At 37.2% G+C, this 13,248-nt stretch overlaps 3 pseudogenes; all 3 read right to left on the bottom strand.

Moving 5' to 3' along the window:
- Nucleotides 1-3,155: 3,155 nt before the first annotated feature.
- Nucleotides 3,156-4,941, bottom strand: LOC126796874 (putative F-box/FBD/LRR-repeat protein At5g22610; annotated as a pseudogene).
- A 583-nt stretch (nucleotides 4,942-5,524) lies between these two features.
- Nucleotides 5,525-8,703, bottom strand: LOC126798617 (uncharacterized; annotated as a pseudogene).
- Nucleotides 8,704-10,906: 2,203 nt separating this feature from the next.
- LOC126798614 (putative F-box/FBD/LRR-repeat protein At1g78760) lies at nucleotides 10,907-13,187 on the bottom strand (annotated as a pseudogene).
- Between the last annotated feature and the right edge of the window lie 61 nt (nucleotides 13,188-13,248).

Genomic DNA, 13,248 nt, shown 5'->3' with positions numbered 1-13,248 from the left:
GATCGTACATAACCAGAAGGATACAACACCAATATAGGACCCAGGGGCTCTACCTTGAGTGGAGGTCAGAAGCAAAGGAGAGGAAACCCTGATTTTAGCTTTTTTTTAGTAGCTTAATTTCTAGGGCCATCCATGGGAAATGAACTTTCATGGTGCAAAACTGCAAGTGTCAATTCACAAGATATTACGTACTCCAAGATTTTGCTAACAAACTTCTGCTATTGCAGACTGGCTATTGCAAGGGCTCTCTATCATAATTCTTCGATATTGATTTTGGATGAAGCTACTTCTGCTTTAGATGGCAGGTCTGAGATTTTGGTGAGACAAGCTGTCAAATGTTTGATGGAAAACCACACGGTATGGGGCATGCATCTTGTTATTTTTTGATACTATTAATTGTAGTACAAGCATTTTTGTAGATCTGTTTGCTACTTAAAAGCCAGCAATGGAGCGTAGAATCAAGTATGTCTTGCCGGGATTCATTTTGATGGATTTTCTTTTATACCTTTGGACAAGTCCTGTACGTGTCCTGGTTATTGCTCATCGGTTAGAAACCGTTCTGATGGCAAAACGAGTATTCCTTCTGAAAGATGGAAAATTTGAAGAGTAAACCCGCTCAGATTTTTGAGTGGTCAGCATGTCTCGATGGGGGTCGTGGGCTCGTGGCTTGATGGTGACGACGTAAAGCATTTCTAACAAAGCCGAACCTGAAAAAACAAACACCAAGCAACCAACTAATTTTGATGAAATTATAGAAAACCAGACAAGTATTGCATTTTTCCACAGATGATAGACCTTGATGAGTAATCTCGCAAGTCGTTTGTAAGAGTAATGTATGAAAGGTATGTACATTCCTGAACTAGTACCTCAAGTGTTACGACCCCAAAATTTCGAATAATAAATGTTCGAATTCGAATTCATGATATCTCTAAAACAATTTTAAATATAATGAAATTATCTTACAACAACAGTATATCAAAACTGAGTTCACAGTACGACTCAGTTGACTTGAATAATACATTACAAGTTTATACACTCAAATATTAAAACAATTGGGAATGTAATATTCACTCAATCCTCACAGCAAACGAAGAAGGAAACCCTCAGTAATCCTCCGAATAAACTCTCCGAGTCTGCTAATCCCCACCTGCAGAACTATCTCATACACCATTAATTTGGTGTACAAGGATTGTAAACACAAACTCAGTAAGCTTTTCAACCTGTATGAGTAAACTAACATTATAACATACGTCATATAAGAAAAGAAATGTAACAAATAACATTTTATGACATGTGAACTCATGAGATTGGACAGCCTATCTGGTTATCTAATATTATTTTAAAATATGTGTACTCATGAGACACTAGGCAGCACATCTGGTTACCCAATATTATTTAAAACATGTGTACTCATGAGACTCAGGCAACCCATCTGTTACCTCTCATGTAGTACAACGACAGACAGACTAGAGCTCTAACTGATCATAACCGACACCCGGCAAAGGCTTGGTTCCGATTTAATGCCAACAACGTCTGAAGACCAGAAAATGTTTTAACAAGACTCAATATTAAAACCACGTACAATGTAAAAATTCACGCGTGTTTATGTACTACAACCAAGCGACTCTTGCACATGAATATATATAAAGTCACCACAATAATCCATTATACTAGAAGGTACATTATCTCCCTTCCGGTCCCATACGCTTTAATCACAAACAATAAAATTTCATAATTTAAATAAAAACAGTAACATTATATAATATAGCAATTCATGTATATGTATTGTAATTACCTAGGTCCACGCGCACCACCACCACCACCACCTCCGCCCAAACTTCATCAAATCAACAAACTTCCAATATAAAAGATGAAGATCATGAGGAGTACATCGTAACCAAATCTTTAGTTCGCCCCAAGTCGGCCGGAGACCACCAGAATCATCGCCGCAAGATCTCGGATCGGTAGTTGAAGATCAGAGACGAAATGGCTCGATTCGAGCTTTAAATCATTTGGGATTGGAATCAAAGGTATGAGGGACTGTAGAAGGAAGTGTCGCAAGCTCCGCGCCGATCGATGGTGGAGACTGCCGAGCTTGCTGCTCCGCGCCGTAGCTCAATCGAGAGAGAATGGAGAGGCGGAGAGAATGGCACAGGTGGCCCTCCGATCTGCGGCCGGACAGCTGAGTTCCGGGCTGGAGAAAGTTTCTAGGAAAAACCGGGGTCGGGGGAGAAGAGAGAGAAGCTGTGGGCGGGGGGGGGGGGCTTCTGTTTTGGGTAAATTAAGATTTCCCAAAAATTCCTTTTATATCTTTCAGAAATTGGAAACTAAACTTCTGTCGTTAACAACTTTCACATACGACATCCGATTAAGGTGTGCCAACTTGTATCGACGAGCTCTACAACTTTCGTGAAGGAAATTTTCAGAGATGAGCAACATAATAAAAGTCAACTCTCAACCCACTAAAAATGTAATGTTTTTCAACCTTAAATTTCCGAAATCAGTTTCATTTCGCAAAGACATCGACGAAAAGGCTTAGAAATACTATTTTTACTCAAATTACCAAACCTAATAATTTAAAAGAAATTATACGAATTTAACTCAAAAATTCGGGGTATTATACAAACGATCTGTGCTGAGACCAACATTTTGAAAAGGGAATTATTTTTCTTTTCCCGAAGACAATCTTTCATTGAAGATACGACCTTCTCTTCAATTGGACTTTTCAATGCAAAATATGCCTTGCAAATATATTGTACTACACTAGAGGTTCTCATCTCATTGCAAACATAGTTCATCTTTTGGTCACACTTCCTGCAGTCCTTAACGACCCAGTTTTTTTTTTTTAAAGGAAGTAAAGAAAGTAATGGGTGGTTCGCTTGACTCCTTTATATCATGAACTCCTAGAGACTACCAAAGACAATGATCCTATTTTTCTAGTCCAAAATGAATCCATCAACATTTATTAAGGTTTGGATTTGAGACATATCATATCAGCTTTCATTTACATCCCTTTCCTTGATAACAACTTTGTAAATAGAAATGGGAAACTTATTCAATGCACCAAGGTGCAAGTGGACCATTACATCTTTACTGTTGATATTTAATAATAATTTTTTAATAATAAAAATGTATAATTAATGAAATCTAACCATTCATTTAAATTGATACAAGTGCACTGAATAAGCTCCCCTAGAAATAACAATATCACACTGGTGGGGTAGATAAACTATGACCATCTTCTCCAAACACTCTGCATGCTCGAGCAGATATCTTGCTAACTCCATTCCATTAGAGCCATTGGAAAGCTCGATAGTAACCTCTTTAAGCTTACAAATAAAACCAAGTTTTTGCTGCTCCCAGTATTCCACCTTGAAACCGGACGTCTGGGAAAGAAACAAAAAAGACATCATGCTAATCAATCAATACATATCGGGGAGTTACCGATGACCGAAACTTTTCGGAGAGTTACCAATGACAAAAATGTATATTATACATCATAAAACTCACTTACTCAAGTACAAACTCACATTAGGTCCGGAGTCGAGTAGAAGGGGAGTTGACTTGATGTATAAAGTACTCAAATTAGGCATTGCTACGAAAAGATGCACCATTGATGGGACTAAGTCATCGCTGAAGCTCCCAATATGCAGATCCAAATAGCAAATACTACCAAACAAAAGATGGCAAAACTCCTACTTTATACAGTTCCTGCAATTCAAAAATAAAAGGCTCAAAATTTTTAGTTAGATTTAATCTTTTTAACTAGAAGAAATTAGATATCTAGGGAGAAAAATAATAGGAGGGTTATTCTTACCTTCATGGCTTTTTCGTTTAGAACAAGAAAGCTAGACCTGGATGGAGTACTGAAGAGATCCTCTAGTACACGGTCAAACTCATCTCCGGGCTCTAGATAAAAGCCAACATTTTCTAAGCGTACTAGCTCTCTGATATTTGAGTCAATCATCAAATTCCCAGCCCAATACAAGGTTTTAAGATTTGGAGCAGAAACGTAAAACGAATTGTTGCAAGGTGAATCAAATTCCCAGCCCAATCAAGTCTCTGAATGACCACTTCATTCAGAAAAAGAGCTGGAGCCCTGCGTAAACACCAAAGAACCTCATGTATCGTGTCCAAGTCATGTACTTCAGAGAGCAGAGCAAATGCAACTTTCTCTAAGCATTCTAATTTTCCAAGGTTTGGGTATTCCATCAAATTCCCAATCCAGTGGATAGATTTAAGATTTGGGGCATCAATATTTAACGATTTGTTGCTTGGTGAATCAAACTTCCAGTAAAGATCTAAGTCCACAAGCTTCTTGCCTGAGATATGCATATGGCTAATATGATCCCGAGGGCCACAAAGGAAACTAAACCTTTTCAAAGATGACCCAAAAATGGTGATGCGTTCTATCCCATGTAGTAAGATGTAGGTCCTCCATGCACTTGCAGGAATGTGAGATCCACTTGAAAAAAATCCTCATCTTGTATATGAACATTTTCCAGCTTGAGGTACTTCAGATTTGAGGAAACGGCAAAACATGGAGTTCTGAGGACCATATATTCCACGTCCACCACCAGAAACCTCAAAGTTGCAGAAAGAAACACACATGATGGCAAAATTTTAACCTCATTAGCATAAAAAGTCATCTTTAGATCAAACACTTCAACATTACACCGAACTGCATTCTGGATCCACGGGCTCAATCGATAATTCTCATTATCACAGATGCACGGTGTTGCATCTCCATCCATATCATGACGTTCCCAACGCACATGAAACGACAAAAGGGTACGGCACAGACAGCACAGACAGGAAGGAAAGAATGTGATGTGCAACTTGATCCGGAAGATCGCTAAATCTGTCTATCTCGCTCTCCGTCTCACCACAAACTCCTTCATCTCCACAACTTGCAACATCCCCCAACTTACGCCTTTGGCTCATTTCCTTATTAACCAACTGTATATTTTCCCTTCTGCAACAAAGTGTTTGATTCAATTTATATTTCAAGATTCCGAAACTAAATCAGTCTACTGTAATCTCGCTACAAATTTCTAACAGCTAAACATTGATCATAACTAGAGTATCCTACATTTCATTCCAAGAGTCAACACTGAATAAAAAGAAAAAGACCAGATCACATCTTGAAACTGCGTACCATTCACGTAACCGAGAGCTTCGTCTTACCCAGCGAGCAAGCTTCCCTTTTCCTCTGGACTCTGATCAATGGTGGCACCGTGGCTGAAGCAGAGCGCGTAGAACCCTAATCTTGAGAATTTGGGGGTGAAATTTAAATCCGAATAGCGGCTTTTGGTTGATTGATGGGCTAAATTTACTTGACCCGTTTAAGTATGGGTTGGGTCAGACCGCCCCGTTCGAGACACTCCTTTTTGAGCAATCAGTAACGGTGGTAAATGTTGTGTTTAGCTTTCGTATTAAAAAAAAAAGTTGTGTTTACCTTACTACTTTGTGTTGACAGATCTAATAGAAACGAAATAATGTCGTATTTAGGAAAGCGAGGTGCATATACTGTTATTGGTTTTGCTTGACGGATGTCCCATTGTTACTTGTGCTAGAAAGATTAGGAAAGCAAATGTTCCCATTACCAGCAATAGTTTTTAGGGACAGCCTGCTAAAAGCAGAGGAGATTCAGTTCACCAAAGTTTGCATCAAAGGAGACTCAGTCTCTAGTAACTAATTGTGTGAATACAAAGGAGACTCAGTCTCTAGTAACTAATTGTGTGAATACACACCTTAGCTTCATTTCACCAGAGTTTGCATTAAAGGAGACTCATCGCTAGTCATGTAGATGTGCCACTACAAATCTCAGAATCCCCTGGAGGCTCATTCATCAACGACATCAAGAACCCTGCGGCTACTTTTGAAGCAATCTCTTTCACTCATGTTCTTTGTGAGGCCAACTCTGCTAAAAAAAACTAAAGGCCTACTTGGATGTGCAACCAGTCCGGAGGATATAACAGTATAGATGGAGCATTGCTGGTTAATATCTAAAAGTAACAAATCTAATAAATACGCAAAATGACTGTCATCAATGTTAAACTTTCAATGGTATGACAGCGATCTTTGGAAAGTGCCTGATAGTGAACTTTCAAAGTTGATGCTCAAGCAAGACAGGAGAAACATATAAGTTACACAAACTATTTTGCTAGATAATGCAACAGCATTGTACCAACACTTTTCCTAAGACCCTCCTGCGTCTTATATTCATCGACATCCTGTTTAAGAATTAGAACTAGACACATACTGGATAAAAAGAAACTTAAAAAAGAAATTAAAATTAAATTAAATTAGCTTTTTTAGGACAAAAATACTTCAACAATCAACACTGTCCCCATGCTCAGACTAGTTTTAAAAAGTTACACTTAAAATGGATGCTAAATGGACTGAAATTGGCTTTATCCCTATGGCAGGTAAACTAAATTGTTCAAACAAAAATTTGTCTGATCTAGTGATCCATACACAAGGTTCTACCTGAAATGATGGGAGAAACAAAATGTGCACAACAGCATGGCCACTTGTAACTACTGACAGAGCAATCCTTGCTGATTAGGATTTTATAACAAAACATAAGTGACTAGTGAGTAGGAAAGCAAGTTATGTGGTTATCCTGTCTATCTCATGAAGATCATCCATATCAGATAATTGTGATCAAGAATAAGGAAAAAAAACACTACCATACCCATAGGTCAACTGATCTTTCGTATTTCTCAAAAGTAACCGTGGCATTGGTGATCATGCAATTTTTTTTTAATTTCCTCTTAAGACTAGATCCACCAGTTAAATACCTTATGACCATTGTCTCCAGGCTCGTCGCATGCTTCAGTACATACCTTGCAAACTCAATTCCATTAGACCCAGCACTGAGCTCTAAAGTAACATCCTCAATCTGAGAAATAAAATCAAGGTTTTGTTTCTTCCAATACTTCATATCAAACCCAGATGCCTGTGAAAAGGAAGGCAACACAAGTCAGTATTAACTATAGAAAAGGAAAAGTGCATCATCCAAAGAGCATGAGAAAGAAAGCTTAACATACATCAGTTTTAAGGTCAAGTGAACTTGGTGTATAACACACATATAACGTGCACAAATTTGGTGTTCCTCTTAAGAGCGAGACTACTGCTGGAACTAGATCATCAGTAAAGCTACCAATATTTATTCGTAAACAACAAATATCATCTGATTGAGCTTGCACGTGTTCTTCCCTGTAAGCAGCCTGCAATGTTATAAAGGCACGCCTTTATTATGTTTGTCAATTTACATTCGTTCTGTTCCACATAAATTGAAACATTAACATGAACACTTATTCGAGACCGTGTTTATGTATAACCACATTTAAAAACAACGGTGAAACTGTAAGAAACATTGAACAAGTCCACTTAATACACAGCCACAGGAATTCTGGTTCATTTTACCTTGATGGTAGCTTCATTTAGAACAAGAACTTCCGCACTGCACAACCTGGAAAGAACCTCATATACTTTGTCAAACTCATCTACTTTAGGCTCCATAAGAATATAGGCTTCTTGTAAACAAGTTAAGTCAGTCAAAGATTTAACATTTGGAGCAATAATGTTCAACAGTAGCCTTCCAGGTGAATGACGGCAGCTAATATCTATCTTTTCAAGCTTCTCACCAGAAATGTTTAGATGACAGTTTTCCAGCAAGTCGTAATGAATATAAAAAAAAAAAGTATTCCAAAGACAAGCTCTCGATGGTAATATTATCTATACCATTGATTCTTGCAAGAATTAATTTCATAAGGATGTTTCATGAACATGAAATCCACTTGAAAAAACCCTCGTCTGCTATATCAACTTCGGCCAATTCCAAGGTCTCAAGATTAGAGGAGAACGAAAAGGAGGGTGCCTTAACAGCAGCAAATGTCATTTCCAACCTTAGAGACCTCAATGATGCACAACTAAAGACACAAGACGGAAATTGTAGAGTTTCCCCCTCATAAAATGTCATATTAACACTAAGATTTTCAACATTACACATCAGTGCATTCTTGATCCAGGTGATCATTCGGAAACTCTCATTGACACAAAAGCACGGTTCCTCCAGCTCGTCCTCATAATGACCCTGCCAATTAAGATCAAAATCTTGCATCTTATTATCCCCGCGACTGAGCAAGAATCTATCCAATGCATTCACCAGCTTCAGCCGAAGCTCACACGTCATCACGTCCACATCAATTAATCCAAATCTACAAAAGCTCACTGACGGAGTGGACAGAGTGAGTTCATTGCATGGTTTGGACACACAGCCGAAGCGAACCAGGTCGCGAATCGAAAGACGAGAGAGAATGGGATGAAGGATCTCCTCGGGAGAGAGCTGAACCTGTCAACCTCACCATTTCTACTATCCACTAACTCACGCTTGTTTGCCATTCAAATTGAACCACACTATCTCGCTTATCAATTTTTACTGCAAATTAAACTACAAAGAATGGGATTGGGTTTCACATTACAGATGACATCAATCATATGCATTCAGATTAGATTATTTGGATAAGGAGCAGGAGTAGCAGTGATGCGACTACATACCACGATTCACGAACGAAAGTGAAAATTGGAGATTAGTTAAGCAACAACGAGGACTCGCAAGCCGAAATGGTATTGACGAGCTCCATCTTCGTTGGTGCAGACGCTGCAATTTGATGAAGCAAAAGGTTCCCTCCAGGAGCCTAGTGAGCCCTAATATTCGAAATTTGGGAGTCTCTTTCTTTCGTTCTTTTAGATTGGGGGAGTTTATAACTTTATATATGTGATCCATCCGGGGCAGAATCACTTGACCCGTTAAATCATGGGTTCGGGTCAAAACTTGGGACCAATTAGTTGTCTAATCTTACTATTAATCTATACTATAATCATCCGGATCCACTTTGTCAACTAAAACACGACTTGAAATTACATAAATAATTTTAAACTATATGACAGTTTAAAACAGTTTTTAATATATAAATATTATAACGGTAAATAACAAAATAATTATAATTTAAAAGAAAATATTGAAAAACTCGGGAATAACTTCCTCATAACTACCTACAATCTCACATTTTATTTTTCCTCCACCAAAATGAAAAATAAAAATAAAAAATAAAAAAAACTCCTACACATACCCGCATGTGTGTAATGACTATTAATAAAGCAAACTAAGTTTGTTTTGGTGACAGAAATTTTTACCAATATATCCCTGAAATATTAAAAAATCTTTTGAAATGAAATATTCATGAAGGATAAAATAGTCACTTCATAAATAAATAAATAAAAACTAAAAGAATTCAACAATTTTTCTCCACATTTTCTGGAATAACTACTTCCCACACACGATCTCTTTTCCAGTTGGTTAACCTGCACGTTGTTGCCAAAGGGCATCAATTATCTGCAGCTGGAATCACTCACATGCATATTAGAGCCAAAAAATATAGTCAAAGAAACAAAAAAAGACACACAATATGTAAATGATTCTGAGATTGATAACAATAAACTTTATTGTAGTTATACAGACACCTTGGCAAAAGTCTCTTATCTATACTCTAATAACCAGAAGATGGATTGCTAGCCAATTCTAAAAAAATGTACCATTTTAACCTTGAAAGATTAAAAAAGATTAGTAGTTTAGTACTCATAAAATAAAGAATGATTAGTCCCTATCCAGAGTGAAGTTCCAATTTTGACACTCTTTTCGATCAAATATTTTCACCATAAGCGATTCAATATTTAGGTATGCTATTCAAGATCATCTCTACAAAATTTCACATAATTCGGACATCTTTAAGGTATTGAAATTAGATTAAATCAATGAATGTATTAAAACTGTTCAACGTGAACCGTTCGTGTAAATCTCAATTTTGAAATCTCAAACCATTGTCAAATTGGATGAAACTTTGTAGAGATGATTTTGAATAACATACATAAATATTGAATTGCTTATGGTGAAAAAATTTGACCGAAAAGTGTGCTAAAATTGGAACTTCACTCTGAAATTTCAGAGTGAAGCTTCACTCTGGATAGGGACTGAAGGAATGATATAATAATAACTTATAAAATAAACAGATAATTCAGAATAAGAAATATATAAACAATCCATTTATATCTCTAAGTAACCATTCATATCTCTAAATAACCACCTTATGCAGTTATTCAACTACACCCAGCTTTGTGTCTATTAAAGCCAAACCGTATGTAAATGGTTGTGAGATTGATAATGATAAACTGCTGTGTTGTCATTGAAATGACTTCGGATACTTTCATGCAGCAATGCTATTCCATTTTCGATTCTTTTTCATGCTTTCGGGTCCTATTAAAAACCATACTCTTGTTTTCTTTTTTTCATGGTTTCAACACATTTTGATCTTAACTTCACCTGATACTGCAGTAATTTTAAATAAAAGTATTGAAATACACAGAGATCCAGTTCTAAAATGTCATTCTAAAGAATTTTTTTTTCCAGAACAATTAAAACTATGCTTTAATAGATGCGTATTTTCATAGTGCCAGACCGTCGTGCAGTACTTGATTGATAAGCAATATATTATCTACAGATGAAAATGAATATACTGAAACAATAGCCAACGGATATAGACAGCCATAATGGGATCAAGATATCTTACCTTGAAGTTGGTTGAAGTTAGAAGCTAAGCAATGGTTAAGCTTTATTTTGAACCCCGATCCCGACGACTGATAATTATATTTGGCAGAATGCACAATTTCAACCAAGATCTACGACATGGAAATAATAGCATTGCAAGTGCAGAACCATTTATCTAGTTGCCCCGATAAATCGATTAATGCAGACTTGCCTTTGCAAGTGCAGAACCAGTGCTTAAAAAATCAGTTGTAAAAATCATCTTGTGCACTAGTACTAAACGCAGAAGGAATATCAGTCGTGAAAAGCAGAGACCACATAATTGCCTATGGATCAAACAACATTCATATTACAACATAAATAAAGCTCTAAACAGAAAATGAAAACATTGATCAAATGACAATAAAAGGGTCTATTAGTGCCTTTTTTTCAGTTGTTCTTGATAACAAGTACAGCATTGGAAACCATCTTGGGATTTTTTTAATTTCTTTCTAACTCCCTTCAGATCTTCGGGCAAACAGACCACATCCATTTTAAGCATCTTTGGAGCATACTTGAGCAAAAACTTTGTCAACTCAACTGCATTAGAACCACAGCAAGGATTTATAGTAACATGCTCCAGTTGATTTGCAAAAGCAAGGTCTTGCAGCTTCCAGTAATCCATATTAAACCCAGATGTCTGAACGAGTAAAAAGGTCAACGCGCAAATTAGTTGAACAATTCTAACCCAAAAAAAAAAAACAAACAAACGAAATCAATGTGAATTAAAGTACATCTTTGTAATCTCAAAATTATCATCTCAAAAGCATGATAAATAAACTCCTGAGGTTAATGGATAATGAGAGGAAAGCCTTCAACTTACATTAGATTGTGGGTTCTGTGGTGGACTAGAATCTATGTATAACACACTCAAATTAGGTGTTCTTCTTTAAAAACTGACAAACGCCGGGACCAGCTCATCAACAAAGCTTTCAATACTGGAAATGCACAAACAAGAAGTATCGTACAATGAAGCAGGTGCAGATCCATTCCTCAATGAAGCCTGCAATGTTGTCAAAAATGTTTTTAACTTTCCTTTCCTTCTTATATTTAAGTTTTGTTTGTAAATCAAAACTTTTGACTTGTATTTAGTCCAAAAATTACGTATTAGATATAGAAAAAGTAATGCAATTTTAAAGTCATAACTTTTGCAAATATATATATATATATAACAGTTCAAAGGTCTCAATTGGTTTACCTTAATGACCACATCATTCAGAAAAAGAGCTGGAGCCCTGCGTAGACTCCAAAGAACTTCATGTAACTTGTCCAAGTCATCTACTTCAGGTTGCAGAAAAACTATAGCTCTCTCTAAGCATTCTAATATTCCAAGGCTTGGGTATTTCATCAAATTCCCAATCCATTTAATACGTTTAAGATTTGGGGCATCAATATTTAAGGATTTGTTGCTAGGTGAGTCAAATGTCCAGCAAAGATCAAAGTCCACAAGTTTCTCACTTGAGATATCAATATGGTTCACTTGATCCAGAGGGCCACGAGCGAAACTAAATCTTTTCAAAGATGACCGAAAAATAGTGACCTGTTCTATCCCAACCAGGTATCTAAGATGTAAATCCTCAATGCACTTGCAGGAATGTGAGATCCATTTGAAAAAATCATCACCTTCTATATAAACCTTTTCCAGCTTCAGGAACTTGAGATTGGAGGAAAAAGCAAAAGATGGAGTTCTGAGGACCATAGGTGTCATGTCCACCGCCAGAGACCTCAAAGGTGAACAGAGAAACACGCAAGATGGCAAATACACCACCTCATTATTATTCAGAGTAGTCCTAAGATCAAGCACTTCAACATTACACCGTACTGCATTTTGGATCCACGTGTTCAATCGATAATGCTCATCATCAAACATGCACGGTGTCACATTCTCGTCAATAGCATGACCTTCCCAACGCACACGAAACGACTGTATCTTATTATGCCCACGATGAAACAAGAACCTCTCCAAATAAGAAAGCAAAATCAGCCGCCCAGAACAGGCGGATGTAATCTCCGAGGGAAACTCATCAAAGTTCAACGACGGAGCAGACATACAAAGTTACCCACACCTTTTGGACGCACAACAAACACGACAAATGTCCGGAATAGCCAGGAACGAAAGAATGTGATGTGCGACATGATCCGGAAGAACGCTTAATCTGTCTATCCCACTCTCATCGTCACCACAACTTGCAACATCCCCCAACTTACGCCTTTGGCTCATTGCCATATTAACTAACTGTATCTTTTCCCTTCTGCAACATAAGTTTGATTTTGATATTTATATTTCAACCCATCCGGTTTCAGCAATTAGATGAGTCTATTGTACCTTCACTACAATTCTACTGTGTTTTAGATAACTAAAATAGCTTACATCAAATTTCAACACTGAACCGAAATGAAAGACAAGAAGTGATCTTAATAATGCGTACCGTTCATGTAACCGAGAGATTCATCCTACCCAGCTAGCAAGCTTCTCTCTCCCTCTGGAATTTGATATATGGCGGCACCCGATCGAAGCAGAGCGCATAGAACCCTAATCTTCTGAATTTGGGTGTGTCTGGCGCTCCACCTATTTAAATCGCTATTTATAGGCCAAA

Source organism: Argentina anserina, chromosome 6 (genome assembly GCF_933775445.1).
Source record: "Argentina anserina chromosome 6, drPotAnse1.1, whole genome shotgun sequence".
In the NCBI taxonomy this organism is placed as follows: domain Eukaryota; kingdom Viridiplantae; phylum Streptophyta; class Magnoliopsida; order Rosales; family Rosaceae; genus Argentina; species Argentina anserina.
This window is presented reverse-complemented; position numbering and strand designations above follow the sequence as displayed.